General features: G+C 39.5%; 1 non-coding gene across 1 annotated transcript; it reads left to right on the top strand.

Moving 5' to 3' along the window:
* Window positions 1-15,723: 15,723 nt before the first annotated feature.
* LOC112536290 lies at window positions 15,724-15,831 on the top strand. The gene has a single exon (XR_003080333.2). It is a non-coding gene; the product is annotated as a small nucleolar RNA R71 (small nucleolar RNA).
* The last annotated feature ends 1,675 nt before the right edge of the window (window positions 15,832-17,506 follow it).

A 17,506-nucleotide genomic window follows, 5' to 3' on the forward strand; every position in this document is an offset into this window, starting at 1 on the left:
CAATATACATTTCTGAATGAAGTTTAATTTGAGTTGTTAACTCTTATTCCTTAAGGTGTTCCTTATTGAATTTCTTGAGATTAAATTAACTTGTTTGATTTAGTTTCACATCTACATGTTTGATCAATCAATTAACTTTTTATTAGTTTCTTGAGTTGTTTGAACATTCTTCATCTATTTATAACTAAAGGGCTTAGTAGTTCTATTGCTAAGTTTGTTAGTTCCATAATCAATTGCAAACTTTCAAGTTAGATCTTGGGGCGACAAATTCGAACTTATTGGTAAGGGTGCTTCCTCTTAAATAGGGAGAGCGTTTATCAGTTTGATTTTCTCACCATTACTTATCTTGGTGTTTGAACGTATCCGGTTCGAGTTCGTATCATTTGGTATCAGAGCCAAACTTGTTAGTTGGTTCATTTTTTTTCAATTAAAGAGTCTGTCTTCTATTTCATCTCAATTTCTGTTCGCATCATTATTAAAAAAAAAAAGTATACTATTTTCATTGCTGCCCGCATACCAAGGCAGATTTCCAAAAAAAAAAAAGAAAAAAAAAGAAAGGGAAGGAACGGAAAACTAACCCTAACCATTTGTGTTGGGTAGTTCTCGAAGAATTGACTCTTGATTGATTCATTCCGCAATTCCTTTTAATTAATTGGAGCTGTTCTTCATTCTTATAATTCTGATTTGGGTAATTTTGTTTGTTTTCTCTTAAAAAGCTTTTCTTTTGGGTTAATTGAGTCTTGTTCGATTAGTTGTAAGCTTGTTTTGTTCACACGCTTATAATTCGTTTTATTGATTCACGAGTGTTCTATTGAACTTCAGAATTAATAAACGTTAAGAGGTTGTGAAAAACTTGTTCTTGTGATTACTAGAACAATTTGATTTAATTTCTATAAGGAATTCAATTATTTGTGAGTGAAACACGTGAGGGAGTGATCTTTTCTTGTTTTTGCCTTTAACTATAAGAAGCCTCCAGAGTATAACACTTGATCACGTCCTTTTTTCTTAGTCTTTTGGTTTAACCATGTCATCTGAACCATCAATGACTTTGGAAAATTTAGCTTATACATTGAGAGATGTAGTAGAACATATGAAAAAACAATTTCAAAAACAAGATGACAAATTAACTAGGTTATTGAATGATATGCCTAAAACGTCTAAAGGGGATGGTTCTGATAATGACCAAGAAAGTGAGTCTAAAGGGTCTAGACATAATCTCCAACCCAAAATTGACACTAATTTGGGTAGCATTAAGATGAAAATACCATCTTTTCATGGTAAGAGTGACCCTGAAGTTTATTTGGAGTGGGAAAAGAAGGTTGAAAGGGTTTTTGAATGTCATAACTATAGTGAGTCTAAAAAGGTTAAACTTGCTGTTGTTGAATTTTGTGATTATGCTGCCATTTGGTGGGATCAATTGGTGAGTGGTCGTAGGCGTCATGGGGAACACGAAGTTGGTTCATGGGATGAGGTTAAACGCATTATGCGTAAAAGGTTTGTGCCATCGCACTACCAAAGGGATTTGTACAACAAGTTACAAAATCTAGTACAAGGTAGTAAGAGTGTTGAGGAGTATTGGCAATCTATGGAGATAGCTATGATTAGAGCCAATATAGATGAGGATAGGGAAGCCACAATGGCAAGATTTTTGCATGGTTTGAATCGTGATATTGCTAACATAATTGAATTGCAGCATTATGTAGAGATGGAGGATATGTTGCACATGGCCATAAAGGTGGAAAAGCAATTAAAAACCAAGAGCAGAAGTGCTGCCCCTAGCTCAAAATGGAGTAATGCATGGAAAGGGAGCAACCAGCCCCCTAACAAGGGTCGTGAGCCCCTAAATTTGATGTTAACACTAAACCAACAACGCAAAGTGACCTCAAATCAAAGAAAGTGCAATGCTTCAAGTGTTTGGGGTATGGACATATATCCTCCCAATGTCCAAACAAGCGAACCATGGCAATTCGAGGTGGTGAAGTGGTCTTTGAGAGTGATGAAGAATCCGAACCAGGTGAGGAGGATTACCTATACATGCCTGAGTTGGAAGAATGTGATGATGTGCAATTGGGTGAGGTTAGTAATGTACTTATAACTTTTAGAGCTCTTAATTTACAACCTATTGATGATGACGCTCAAAGGGAAAACATATTCCATACTACATGTAAAGTACAAAACCATGATGCTAATTGTAGTTTAATCATTGATGGGGGTAGTTGTACTAATGTAGCCAGTGCTATGATGGTTGATAAACTTAGACTTCTAACTATTAAGCATCCTAAGCCATACACCTTGCAATGGCTTAATGATCAAAGTGGGATTAGAGTTACTAAGCAAGTACGGATTGCATTTAGTGTAAAGAAGTATAATGATGAGGTATTATGTGATGTTGTTCCCATGCAAGCATGTCATATGTTGCTAGGTAGACGATGGTTATATGATAGATCTGTAATTCATAATGGTCGAACCAATGCATATTCTCTTGTAATGGATGGAAAACCGTATGTTTTGGCACCATTAAGTCCTAAAGAAGTTTGTGAATTACAAAAAGTTGTAAAGGACCGAATGGAAGCATATGAGAAAGAAAAAAGAAAGTGTGAGAGTGCATATGAAAAAGAAAAGGTGCACAAGCAAAAGGGGAGTTGTGTGGAAAATAATGAGGGGGGAGAGCAACGAGTGGTAAAAGGAGAGTTTAGCGAGGGTTTGCGCAAGAATGTGAGCAAAAGAACGAGTAAGGCGCAAGAAAAAGGGGAGGCAAGCGAGAAAAAAGTGAGTTTCTTAGTTAGAGAGCGAGACATGAGAAAGGCTTTGAGTGAAAATAGGCAAGTACTTGTACTTATGTACAAGGAGACTTTATTTAACACTAATAATCTTAACTCTTCTCTTCCTAGTGTGATAGAGCACCAAATTGACTTTGTGCCGGGGTCATCCATTCCAAATAGACCAGCCTATAGAGTCAATCCGGAGGAGACCAAAGAGCTGCAACGCCAAGTTGAGGAACTACTAAGTAAAGGTTATGTTAGGGAAAGTCTTAGCCCATGTGCTGTTCCTGTTTTGTTAGTCCCTAAGAAAGATGGGTCTTGGCGTATGTGTATTGATTGTCGTGCAATTAACAAGATTACCATTAAATATCGTCATCCTATTCCTAGGTTAGATGATATGTTAGATGAATTGCATGGAAGTGTTATCTTTACTAAAATTGATTTGAGAAGTGGCTATCACCAAATTAGAATGAATATAGGTGATGAGTGGAAAACAGCATTCAAAACTAAATTTGGTTTGTATGAGTGGTTGGTCATGCCTTTTGGCTTAACTAACGCACCAAGTACTTTTATGAGACTAATGAACCATGTTTTGCGTGCGTATATTGGTAAATTTGTGGTAGTATACTTTGATGATATTTTGATTTATAGTAAGAGCTTTAGTGAGCATGTTGAACATGTTCGGATGGTGTTGATGGTTTTGCGTGAGAATTCTTTATATGCTAACCTTGCTAAGTGTGATTTTTGCACAAACAAACTTGTGTTTCTTGGTTTTGTTGTTAGTAAAAATGGAATTCAGGTCGATGAAGATAAGGTAAAAGCAATTAAGGAGTGGCCAACACCAAAGAATGTTAGTGATGTGAGGAGCTTTCATGGGCTTGCAAGCTTCTATAGGAGGTTTGTCAAGGACTTCAGTACCCTTGCCGCACCACTTAACGAGCTTGTAAAGAAGAACGTGAAGTTTCATTGGGAGAACAACAAGAAAACGCATTTAATATGCTAAAGGACAAACTTACTTCATCTCCTATTCTTTCACTTCCCGGATTTTTCCAAAACTTTTAAAATTGATTGTGATGCTTCCGGGTGTAGGTATTGGAGCTGTTTTAATGCAAGATGGGAAGCCAATAGCCTATTTTAGTGAAAAGTTGAATGGAGCTAGCTTGAAATATCCAACTTATGACAAGGAATTGTATGCTCTTGTGCGTGCACTCAATGTTTGGCAGCATTATTTGCTACCTAAGGAGTTTGTGATTCACACGGATCATGAAGCATTAAAGCACTTGAAGGGACAGAACAAGTTGAATAAGCGCCATGCTAAATGGAGTGAATTCATTGAAGCATTTCCCTATGTCATTAAGTACAAGCAAGGTAAAGAAAATGTAGTAGCCGATGCACTATCTAGAAGGTATGCTTTACTTGCTTCTCTAGAAACAAAATTGCTTGGTTTTGAGTATATCAAAGACTTGTATGTTGATGACCACGATTTTGGTTCTATTTTTCATGCTTGTGAACATGGTGCTATTGATAAATTTTACAGACATGATGGATTTTTGTTCAAAGAAAAACGTCTATGCATTCCTATGTGTTCTATGCGTGAATTGCTTGTGAGAGAATCACATGAAGGTGGTTTGATGGGACACTTTGGTGTTCAAAAGACTTTAGATGTTTTGCATGATCATTTCTATTGGCCTAAAATGAAATCTGATGTGAATAGATTATGTGCTAACTGTATTGTATGCAAGCAAGCTAAGTCTAAATCACAACCTAATGGGTTATACATGCCTTTGCCCATACCTAATTCTCCTTGGATTGACATATCTATGGATTTTGTGCTTGGATTACCTAGGTCTAAACATGGGCATGATAGTATTTTTGTTGTGGTGGATAGGTTTTCAAAGATGTCACACTTTATTGCATGTAGGAAAACCGATGATGCACAACATGTTGCTGAATTGTTCTTTAGAGAAATTGTACGTTTACATGGTATGCCTAGAACTATTGTCGTTGATAGGGACACCAAGTTTTGAGCTATTTTGGAAGACCTTATAGGGTAAACTGGGAACTAAATTACTTTTTTCTACTACATGTCATCCCCAAACCGATGGTCAAACTGAGGTAGTAAATAGAACTTTGTCACAATTACTTAGGACCATGGTTAAACGAAACTTGAGAACATGGGAAAATTGTTTGCCGCATGTTGAATTTGCATATAATCGTAGTATGCATTCTTCTACTCAATTTTGCCCATTTGAGATTGTTTATGGCTTTATTCCTTTGAGTCCTTTAGATTTGATTGCTTTACCTTTGAGTGAACAAGTGAATTTAGATGGTGCAAAGAAGGCTGAATTTGTGTTGAAGTTGCATGAGCAAGTGCGTGCAAATTTGGAAAGACGCAATGAACAAATCACCAAACAACGCAATAAGGGCCGCAAAAGGATGGTATTTGAAGTTGGTGATTGGGTTTGGGTGCACTTTAGGAAGGAAAGGTTTCCCAATCAAAGAAAATCAAAGTTGATGCCACGTGGTGATGGTCCATTTGAAGTAATAGAGCGCATCAACGATAATGCATATAAAGTTGACTTACCTGGTGAGTATAATGTTAGTGCTACTTTTAATGTTGCTGATTTGTCTCCTTTTGATTTTGATGAAGGCGTTGATTCGAGGTCGAATCCTTTCAAAGAGGGGGGGAATGATGCAACCAAAGATGCATCTAAGTCAACTAGCATGGATCCACTAGCCTATGGAGGACCGATGACACGAGCAAGGAGTAAAAGGTTCAAGCAAGCCTTAAATTCTTACTTGGAGCATGTTTTGAAGATGGCTAATGATGGTGCTTTTAATGAAGATAACAACGCCTTGAAGATAGTGACATTAATTGCTATTAATGAAGCTTAAACTTCTGGTCATGGAACAAGGTCAAGGTCAAAGATCAGGGATCAAAGTCAACAGGCTTTCCTAGGGTTTCTAGAAGCATTGGGCCGCACATTAGGGTTTCTAGAAGCATTGGGCCGCACCCTAAGCATTGGGCCGCACATTAGGGTTTCTAGAAGCATTGGAGGTCTCACCTAACCCTAGGGCAGCCACCACTTATGCTTAGAGAAGGAAGCAGCCGCACATTAGAAGTCTTTTAGGGTTTGATTCTTTATTGCTTATCTCTTAGTCCTTTCTAGGGTTAGAATCATTTCAAAACTCTATAAATAGAGCTATGTATTTCGGCTAAAGGACATAAGATCAATATACATTTCTGAATGAAGTTTAATTTGAGTTGTTAACTCTTATTCCTTAAGGTGTTCCTTATTGAATTTCTTGAGATTAAATTAACTTGTTTGATTTAGTTTCACATCTACATGTTTGATCAATCAATTAACTTTTTATTAGTTTCTTGAGTTGTTTGAACATTCTTCATCTATTTATAACTAAAGGGCTTAGTAGTTCTATTGCTAAGTTTGTTAGTTCCATAATCAATTGCAAACTTTCAAGTTAGATCTTGGGGCGACAAATTCGAACTTATTGGTAAGGGTGCTTCCTCTTAAATAGGGAGAGCGTTTATCAGTTTGATTTTCTCACCATTACTTATCTTGGTGTTTGAACGTATCCGGTTCGAGTTCGTATCACCATGATGGAAGCCGTGGTTAGTTTTTCCTTTAATAACTCAAAAGCTCTTAAACAATCATCATCAAATTCAAAAGGTATATCTTTTACTAGCAATTGAGTTAAAGGCCTAGCGATCTTAGAAAAGTCCTTAATGAACCTTCTATAAAACCCTGCATGTCCTAAGAAACTTCTAACAGCCCTAACCGAAGTAAGGGGGGTAGTTTACTTATAACTTCCATTTTAGCTCTATCTACTTCCAACCCTGCATGTGACACTTTATGTCCTAAGACTATACCCTCTTGGACCATAAAATGACATTTTTCCCAATTCAACACTAGGTTAGCTTCAATACACCTAGCTAACATCCTTTCCAAATTTTTCAAACAATGGGAAAAAGAGTTACCGAATACAGAGAAGTCATCCATGAAGACCTCCATCGACTCCTCTATCATGTCCTGGAAAATGGCCATCATACACCGCTGAAAGGTCGGATGCGCATTACACAAGCCAAACGGCATCCTCCTATAGGCAAATGTGCCATAAGGACAAGTGAATATCGTCTTCTCTTGGTCTTCTGGTGCTATGGGAATCTGAAAATAACCAGAAAAACCGTCAAGGAAACAGAAATACTTATGGCCTAAAAGCCTCTCAAGCATTTGATTGATAAAAGGAAGGGGAAAGTGGTCCTTTCGGGTTGCGTCATTCAAGCATCGGTAGTCTATGCAAACCCGAAAGCCCGTTACCATTCGTGTAGGGATCAGCTCCTCCTTTTCATTTTTCACCACCGTCATGCCCCCTTTCTTAGGAACCACCTGCACAGGACTCACCCAAGCACTGTCAGAAATAAGGTAAATTAAACCTGCATCAAGAAGTTTAATTACCTCTTTTTAACCACTTCTTTCATATGAGGGTTCAACCGCCTTTGTGGCTGCACCCCCGGTTTGAACTCATCCTCCATCAAAATCTTATGAAGGCAGTAACTCGGGTTTATTCCTGGTATGTCAGCCGTCTTATACGCAAATGCCTTTGCATACCTTCTCAAAATGCACAGCACCATCTCCCTCTCCTCAGGTGTGAGATGAGCGGAAATAATAACCGGTAAGTGCTTTGCTTCATCTAGGTAGGCATATATTAAGTGCGCTGGCAACTCTTTCAATTCAAGAACGGGCGGCTCCTCCAAAGAAGGCTTCAGCTTCTTTACTCCTGACCTGTCAAGATCAACAAAACCATCAGTCTTTTCATCATCAACATTAGCAGCTAATAAGTGCTCTAGCTGCTCCAACACTTGTTCATTGGATAAATTGTCCTCATTTTCTTGCATTGCCACTTGCAAAGGATCAATGGGACATCACTCTCACCATTCATATCCATGACAACAAAATTCACAGGAAATATAAATTTGTTAACTTTAACTAGCACATCTTCTATAATCCCTTTCGGGTACTTCACAGTTCTGTCTGCTAGTTGTATACTCATCCTGGTAGGAGTTAGCTTAGAAGTGCTTAGTCCTAACTCCTCAAACAATGAACTAGGCATCAAATTGATGCTAGCTCCCAAATCAGCTAATGCTAGCAATTTCAATTTATCTCCAATCAAACAAGGTATAGTAAAACTCCCTAGGTCGCGTCGTTTGACTGGAATCTTGCTCTGAAACACTGCTGAGCATTCTGCATTCAAGGTTCCTTGCTTCATGATGAATTCCGAAGATTTTCCACCTTTGGAAAGAAAAGAAAATGAGCAATCAAAGATACCTGCACGTCCTTTTATTGCAAAAGATACAGTACAACCTGCAGGTACCTTAGCTCCTCTCTCAGCTGCAGAAGAAGTCTTAAATTGGCAAACCAATAATGCTGTTGCTCAGAACCAGTATCTGAAGAAGATTGATAATAGACTTTCACAAGTCTATGAAAAAACAAGTTCTATTGAAGCTCATGTTACTTCTTTCAGACAAGAAGCCTTGCAACTACATACAAAGCTTTCATCCAGGCTGTCTAAACTTGAGCAAGAAATGCAACAGATACTAGCATCTCAGCCTACATCACCTCTATTCTTGCAAAAGGATAGAGAAATCTTAAGGCTGAAGGAGCAGCTTAGAGAAATAGAGAGAGATCTTTATCCTACAAAACATCCTGTCTCCTCTCCACTCAATTTTCCTATTTCTACACCTCATCCTTTTATGTCTTCGGTTATACCCTTCAAACAATATGCCACAGTTTCAGATCTGGTGCCCAGAGCATCCAAGCCAGCAAAAAGGGTATCTTCTAAAACTTCATCTTCTTTCTCCCAACCTACAAAAGACAAAGGACCTTCAAAGCCTACAAAAGACAAAGGACCTTCAAAGCCACAGTTTGCCATTCAGCATACAACTCCTTCTTCAACTGCCTCATCAGAGTCGTATGTTTCAGATTCAGATCTGTCACAGTTCGAACTTCAACGGTCTAGTTCTTACTCTTCTGACCAAGAAACTAGATCCTCTCAGATCTACAAATTTGAATCCCAGTTGTAGGTTCTCATGTGTTAATGAACACACAACAAGAACCGGACATTCGGAAGAGCCAGACTTTGCAGAAGAAACGGAAGATCGAGAATCTCTCGCTCCAGAAACTTCTCTTCCTCCAAAACCAGCCTCTGGTCCTTGGTTTTCTCTAGATACAGTGCCACCATCTCAATGGAGGAATAAAATCTTAGAATTCAATGCTTGGCTTGATCTCCAGATGATAAATCCTCAGTCCAATCTCCAAGCAGTCCTAACTGAATTCACATCAAGATTTACTGGCACCTTAAGAGAATGGTTTTCCCATTTATCCGAGTATCAAAGGATACAATTTGTTCAACTTGGTTCACATTGCTCAAGCTCAGCGCATATTCACCAACAATTTTTGGGTGATTACAATTTAATCTTCGGACAACGGAAACAAGAATATTTTGATCGTAAATGCTGTTCCATGAAGAGAAAAGATCTAGAAACCCACTATGTTCATATGTCCAAACTCTATTATGAACTCACTGGGCCCAATGTTGATGATCTCAAATATACTTTTGTCGTACTCTCACTGAAGAAATGCGACTGAAATTCAACGCATGATGACAGAGACTCACAGAGATATCACTCATATTTCTCTCGGGGAAATCTGGCAATTCACTCTAGCCACTCTGGACAAGATGTGTGAACAGCAGAAAATATTCAAAAAAATTGCAAAAGGAGAAGCGTTGCTAAAGAACTTATGCAATGGGGACTATCTTCGGATCAAATGCAAAGAGAAACACTGTGATCGCAGATCAAAAAGAAAAGACATTTTTCTTCTTATTCCAAGGAATCCTCTCATTACAAGCGGGAAAAGGGAAGAAAGATCTGTTGGTTCGGAAAAAGTCAACAAACAAGCGTAAATCAGATCGGTGCTACATCTGTGGCCAAAGAGGACACTATGCAAAGAAATGTCCTAACAAGCCGAAACAAACTGTTGCTCTTCTTCATCAATTGAAAGATTCATGTCCAGAAGACCTATCTGACCATGATCTTGAATCACTTTTTTCAGAAGAAGAAATGGCTTCTTCCCAAACACTTTTTGCCTTTCCTTGCTCAGATTCCAGTTCAGATGAAGATTCTTCTGATGAAGAAACTCCAATCTTAACTATAGGACCTACACTCCAAGTTAAGATTGAACCTCCGAACCCACGATTCGGACTCCGAAAATTTTCACTGGTTATCTCCTTTACCATCACCGGGAAACCATCCTTGCAGGATATAGCCTATCGCATTCCTGATGAACCACATCCCTACATAATACCTACACCGATACAGTCCAACTCTTCTTCCTCAACACTATCTATTCCTAGTTTTCCGGAAAACATAGGAAGTCCATCTTCTCCGAATCTCCGAAATCACCACAAAGACAACCAGCTCATCCTACACCCCTGGTTTCTATTCACATCCTTCCCGGCAAATATGACAGGCCTGTTCTCACATCGCACTATTGGATCGGTTCTCATTGTACCATGTTGAATCCAGATGCTCGGCTTGGAGAAAGAAAATTTATCATTTCACGGCGGTGACGGCAAAAGATTCCAAACTACGATGGTCTCAAAAATAAAGTTGGAATACAGTTCTTCCCGCATCGCATCGTATGGATCTATGTCATTGGATCTTACTTATTTGGTAGAGATCTTCTTGTCGGATTCGACACCTATCATGTCATGGAGAAACTTCAAATTTTGCCAACAGGACTTAAGTATAAGCGTCAGTTTCAACCTTATACTCAAAGTCCCAATCAATTCCTCCATAACAGAGGTCCCATCCGATTTTGCACATTTAAAAGAATTATTTGTGCCATGCCGCTCGACTCCCACTTGAGTTTCCATCATCCCTCTCCTGCATGCAGAAATCCAAATTTCTTCATTACCCTTCCTTTCAAGCTAAATGAAGACATAAATCCAACCAAAGCCAGTCATCCCGGAATGTCTCCTTCCGACTTAGCTTTGGCAAGACAAGAATGTCAAGAACTGCTTCAACAAGGTTTAATTGAACCAACCCGGTCTCCTTGGGCATGTCAAGCATTCTATGTGGAAAACGAACAGAAAAGTTAAGGGAAAGAAAAGGCTTGTGATTGACTATAAGCCTTTAAATCATTTCTGTCAGGATGATAAGTTTCCAATTCAAAATCTCTTCCCTACTAGTTCGTCTTCAAGGAGCGACTCTCTTCTCAAAGTTTGACTTAAAGTCGTGGTTCGCGTTAGGCATTCACCCTAATGACAGATACAAGACTGCCTTCGCATTCCAGACGCACAATATCGTTGGACCGTCATGCCCTTTGGCCTTAAAACGGCTCCTTCTATTTTCAAAGGGCAATGATCCGGATCTTTGAGCCACTTCGGATACTTGTATCATCTACATAGATGATATTCTCCTCTTTCTAAATCCTGTCAAGGAACATGAAGAACTTCTTCGGCTTTCAGCCTTGGTTCATTCCTATGGTATAATGCTCTCGGAAAGGAAATCATACATTGGGCAATCCGAAATGGATTTTCTTGGCCTGAAATTAAAGAATGGGCAATATGAAGCAGGCCCTCATTTGGCCCAAGAACCGAGGCATTTTCCTGACGAAATTTATCAAAAAGCAAGTTCAACAATTTCCGGGCATAATCAACTACATTCGAGACTTTATTCCAAAGGCCGCAGCCCATACAAAGGTTCTAACCGCTCAATCAAGAAGGATGCTAGCCCATGGGCCCAAGCCCATCAAGCGCTAAACTATTAAAACAATTGGCCCAAAAGACTCGCCACTCTCTATCCCTGCCGATGATGCACAGTTGATTCGCAACCGATGCTAGTGACCTTGCTTGGGGTGCTCTCCTTCCTGCAAGAACAAAACAAGAAGGAATCATTATGCAAGTATGTATCAGACAGTTTAAAGACAGTGAACTTCACTATCATTCCAACATAAAAGAAATTCGCTAAGTATGCAATTCAAAATGTGAGTTCTTCCTTGCTTCAAGACATTTCATTGTCGGAATGGACAACTCCAATTTTCCTCGTGATTCGGAGTTCAAAGGTCGCAAAATTCCCGATAAACAGCTTCCTACCGAAAGAATGGTTCTCTCTATATGATTTTGAAGTTCAACACATCCAGGCAACAAGAACCTCATTCCTGATTTCTTATCTCGCCTCTCCAAGCCCTTCACAAATCCCCCTAGTCCTTCTTTCTTTATCTTTATGGCTCAGTTTAGCCATCGAACCACACACCCGGATCAACCAGCCAACCTGTCTATTCCTGAATTCGAACTTTGGGTTTACAGACGCATCTTAGCCTTTTATAAAGATGTGGTTCCTCATCCGGAAGACTTCTCCGCTTCATTTCCATGGAGACTTTTTCCTACCATAACAGTAGACATTTCCCTCAACATCCGAGCAATTCTGGTACCTTTGGTATCTTTCATGTCTATATCATCTTCCTATAGAGCTTCCACTACTACGGACCTTATGGTTTTTGCATAGGGAAGAAAATAAGTCACATCCCGCCCGGCGTTTTTTCCCGTTATTTGAAAATCATTATGCATGGCAACATCGTCTCGGAAGATTAGTTCATCAAGCAGCCTCCTCAATATGACAGATCATGCAAAGGCTTTAACCTACCACACCATCCTCTTTCTTCACCAACAACACAATAAAGAAGACACTGTCTCAACAACCATCACTCCCTGGAAAACCTTCCATGGCCGCTTTGAAGAAATGCCTTTCACTATCAAACATGCTCTACTTCATAAGGGGAATGAACTCAATCATTCAACTAATGAGGCATTTCCAGAATCAGCATGCATAGGAGACCCTCGGATCAAAGACGACTGATTTCTCCTACTTCTTCAACACCTTCAACTTCATCCAATCATCCAAATGAAGCCACATCATCAATGGAGTTAAACCCGGCTTTCCTAGAACCATGGTCGCAACCGGAAGAACCTCCTCCATCGGATTCTCAATTATTGTCTCAAGAGATATCTCGAAATCTCCTCGATGCCATTCATCCGACACACCGGCCCATCACGACGCATTCATCATAATTATGGCATAAGTGAGTCGGGATGACTCGATGAAGACTACTCGAACATGGACCCACCAATAAGCGTGATTTGGTGAAGAGCGGATAAGCACTCACAAAAAGCAAGATGCTCCACTAAGAAGATGCTCTATATTATTGTACTTAAAGTAGATATTTTGGCTTTTATGTCACATGTTTTTTGGCTTCTTATGTCACATGTTTTCGTCTTTATGAAAAGGAATATATTCCTTTTTACGCATGCATTAAGCATAGTACTCTTGCCAGGTGGCAAGAAATTGTTGTTTGTAAGTTTATCTTGACATCTCCCTTCCTCCTATATAAAGGAAGGATCGTCTCTCTTGTAATTCAAGTTGTGTAAGAAATAAGCACTTATATTTCTCTTATCTTTCATGGCTTTCTAATTTCTCTCTGTTCTTCTTCTCTATCCTATGGCAATGAATTAGCTGTTGCTACGATCTGTTTCTGTTATAATCCAAAAGGGCTAACTCCACCACTCGGCTATTCGAGTTTCAAAGAAGCAGGAAGACCCCCATGGCGAGGTGCCTCTTTGGTCTTAGCTTAAAGAAACTCTCTTGCCTTGAGTAAGGATATTCTCCTTGAGTTTACAGCATGAGGATTATAGCATGAACAGCTCTCGGCGTCATTCTGGTATCAGAGCCAAAAGGGTGTAGAGAAGAAGAAACTCATCTACAAACATGGAAACAACTTCAAGTCCTATTGTCCAAACCTCTTCTCTTTCATTACCTACTTCATGTAAACAGTACATTACAGATAAGATCGATAATTTAGTTGAAATATCCCATATTCCGGTAAACCGCTCAAATTCAAAATTCTCTTGTCCCAATTCTCAACCCTTACGCTCGCCTTCCGACGTAATCGGGCCTTTCTCTAGACACCGAGACATATTATTTCCGGACCATCCTGTCAACATAAAAGAATATGTATACCATCTTCTCTTCTCAAAGGTGTTCTTTCTTCCAGAACCACCGAACAAAGACGTGACTTTAGAAATTCCATCTCACTTCATTCAACAATGGAAGCAACAAAAATATACCCATCTCCATTTTGGTGCTATCAGACTTGTACTTTCCTATCATGGAAGACAAGGACTTCCAGTCACTGCCAGACTTTCTTTGTTAGATACTCGTTATCTAAACTATGAACATGCTGTGATTGGCTCTATTGTCACTACTCTAAATGCAGGAAGCGTTGTACTTACGTTTTTTCCTAATTTTAATATGTCTCTAGAAGATCCTCATCTCAGTCAAGCCCTGAAAGTACAGGTACAAATCACAGGCGCAGATCAAGTTGCTGACACAATCTCAGCTACTCTTCATCACCAGCTAGTCTACAGGTTACAAGACCATGCCATTAACCTACGGACTCGGCCTCTCTAACTTGATGCAGTTTTCATCTTTCACGATAGTGGTCTCACTCCTACAATAGTTCGGACTCCCGCATAACCCCGTGAAGAGTTGGAAAAGTTAATCCCTTCCTGTGGATTACAAACTATGAAAAGCTGCACCAAAGTTCTCGACTGCATAAAAACAGGATCCTATTTTTATCAAGCAACTTGACAAGACTGTTAAAGTCTCCTATTTGTCCTCCACAGCGACATCCTCTTCAACTCCTCATTCTATTTCCATGATCCAACCAGTGAAGAGGACTTACAAGAAAAAGATTCCCATTCATAGTTTCAGATCAGATGGGTGGGAAGTCTATGTCTCTAAGATCAATGGACACTTTATCTGGGATTGTGATCCTTCAAAGTGTGATCCCGGATGTGCTTGTCAAGAAGATCTTGATGATCTTGAAACCAGACCCAAAAGAAACTCTCTTGCCTTGAGTAAGGATATTCTCCTTGAGTTTACAGCATGAGGATTATAGCATGAACAGCTCTCGGCGTCATTCTGCAAGATCTAAAAATTTACCAAATTGTTGATCAACTTTATCCTGCTTGAGTTTTGCAGGATATGGAATGGGAGGTTGGTATGGCCTCAAGGGAATCTTCTTCGAATCCTCCTTCTCTTCAACTGCTCCCTTTTCTTTCTCTTCAGGCTTGTCTTTCTTTTCCGACTCATCCACCTGCAAGGCTTAAATGAGCTAGTAAGTTCCTTACCTGATCTCAAAGTAATTGCTTTGGCATGCTCCCTTGGATTAGACTTTGTGTTACTTGGAAGCGTGCCTGGCTGCCTCTCAGCCATCATCCTAGACAACTGCCCAATTTGAGTTTCTAAGTTCTGAATTGAAGCTTGTTGATTCCGAACGGCAGTGTCCGTTTGCTGAAATCTGTTCTCTGAAGTTGCAATGAACTTCATCATCAACTCTTCCAAGTTAGGTTTCTTCTCTTGACTAGCTCCTGGTTGATGGGGAATAGATTGCATAGGTTGCTGCTGATGCAACCTCTGGTATCCTGGTGGACCTTGGTTATTGGAGTTCCTCCATCCAAAATTAGGATGATTCCTCCACCCTGGGTTATATGTATTGCTGTAGGGATCATTCTGCTGCCTACCTACATAATCAACATGCCTACCTCCCGCATTACAATTGGCACTGTAATGCGGTCCACCACAGAATTCACATCCGGGCTGAACTGCTTGGACCGGCATCTGAAGTTGTTCTATCTTTTTGGAAAGTAGCTCTACTTGTGCCGCCAAGGCTGCTGTAGGATCTGCCTCAGCCCGATATACAACGGGCCTTGGACCTCTAAAGGTGTTTTACTATTAATAGCTCCCCCTGCAGCTGCATCTACCATTTGTCTAGTGGCTGTATTCATGCCACTATAGAATGTCTGCACTTGCATCCAGAGAGGAAGACCATGGTGTGGGCAACACCTTAACAAGTCCTTGAAGCGCTCCCAGGCTTCGTACATTGATTCTCCTTCACCCTGCACAAAAGAAGATATGATATGAATCAAGGCTGCCATGAGATTCCATTGCAAAGGCATGCACCAAAAGGTCCAAAATGGAAATGCAACTCATGCATGAAAACAAGAGTCCAACCTTATAATGAAGCATCCAGTCCATTTTGAAGAATAAAATCCATTCGGCTATGATTAAGCCTTTGGGCTTAATTCATATTTATATGGGTTCTTATCTTTTGGGTTTTAGCTTAAGTAATTGTTTTAGTTTATTTTTATTTAATTAAGGATTATTTTATTAGGTGTGAGTTATATGAGTGTTATGTGGAGTTACAAATGAGTGCACATATTTAGTTGTCATTGGGGAGTTACAAAATGAGGGCCATCAATGTAAAAAACAGCCATTTTTAATGAGTTTTTAAGGGAATTAAAGGGAAAACGTGGGAAAGTAGAAAAGACATCCATTTAGGTTTTCTTTGTCTTGTTTTGCCTATAAATATCAAAGCCAAATTCATTTGTAAACATAGAATTTTGAATGATAATCTTTGTTTGCTCTTTGTGAGTGTTTTTTGCTTAAGTTCTTGCATGAACTTTGAACTTATCAAACTATTTTTAGTTTGTGGCGTTCTCTAACCAAAATCTTGTGTTTGATTCATAACTTATCAAATCATACTTGGTTTGTGGCGTTTGGAGTTGAATTCAAGTGCTAGTTTCATTGTTGGAACTAGTTTTTCCTATCTTCACTTGAGGAGATCCTTGGGTTTTGGAATCATCTTGATTGGAGGGTGTTTTCTTGCATTCCATATGTATCATAACTCATTAGTTATTGGGGTGTGTGGTTGCTAAGATGATGATTTCCTATCAAGATATGTTATTTCGCATTTGAGCAGTCTTAGCAGGAGGAAAATACTTATTCAAAAACTTTTCAGCCAAAGAAGTCCAGGTAGTGATCGTTTTCGGTGGCAAGGACTGCAACCATCTTTTCGCTCTATCCCTCAAGGAAAAAGGAAATAGCCTCAACCGTATGGCATCATCAGTTGTTCCATAAATCTTAAAGGTATCACATATTTCCAAAAAGTTGGCGATATGCTCGTTCGGATCTTCGCTCACCAATCCTCCAAATTGCACCGTATTCTGGATCATTTGGATTACATTCGACTTTATTTCAAAATTATTGGCCGCCACGGGAGGCCTCACTATCCCAGTTTGCATCCCTGCTAGAGAGGGCCTAGCAAACTCGTACATGGTCCTTTCATCATTACCTCCATTTGCATTGTGGTTCTCCATCTCACTAGTTTCACGAACAGAAATCTCTGCTTCAATCTCCTCCTCTACTGCCTGCATATGCCTCCTTAGCAATCTAAGAGAGCGCTTGGGTTCAGATAAAGGCTCTGTAAGATTAGGATTAGAGCTCCTGGTCATAAACTACCTGAGCACAATAAAGAACAACAACACCAACAAACGGGATAAGAACAAAACTATACACAAAAAATAAATTATGAACAAAAAGAGAAATGACTAGACTAACAAATATTAAAATTTCAATTTAGTTCACAAAAACCGTTACCCGGCAACGGCGCCAAAAACTTGATGTGTGCTAAGTCATGCAAGACTATGACCTAAGGCAGTGTACCTATCAGTGGAGTATAGCTTACGGCGAGTACCAAGTGTCGTATTCCCCAAAGAACGTGTGAACCTAAATCTACTCAATCTTCTCTGTTATCTAATCACAGAAC

This window comes from Ricinus communis, chromosome 7, assembly GCF_019578655.1.
Source record: "Ricinus communis isolate WT05 ecotype wild-type chromosome 7, ASM1957865v1, whole genome shotgun sequence".
NCBI lineage: Eukaryota > Viridiplantae > Streptophyta > Magnoliopsida > Malpighiales > Euphorbiaceae > Ricinus > Ricinus communis.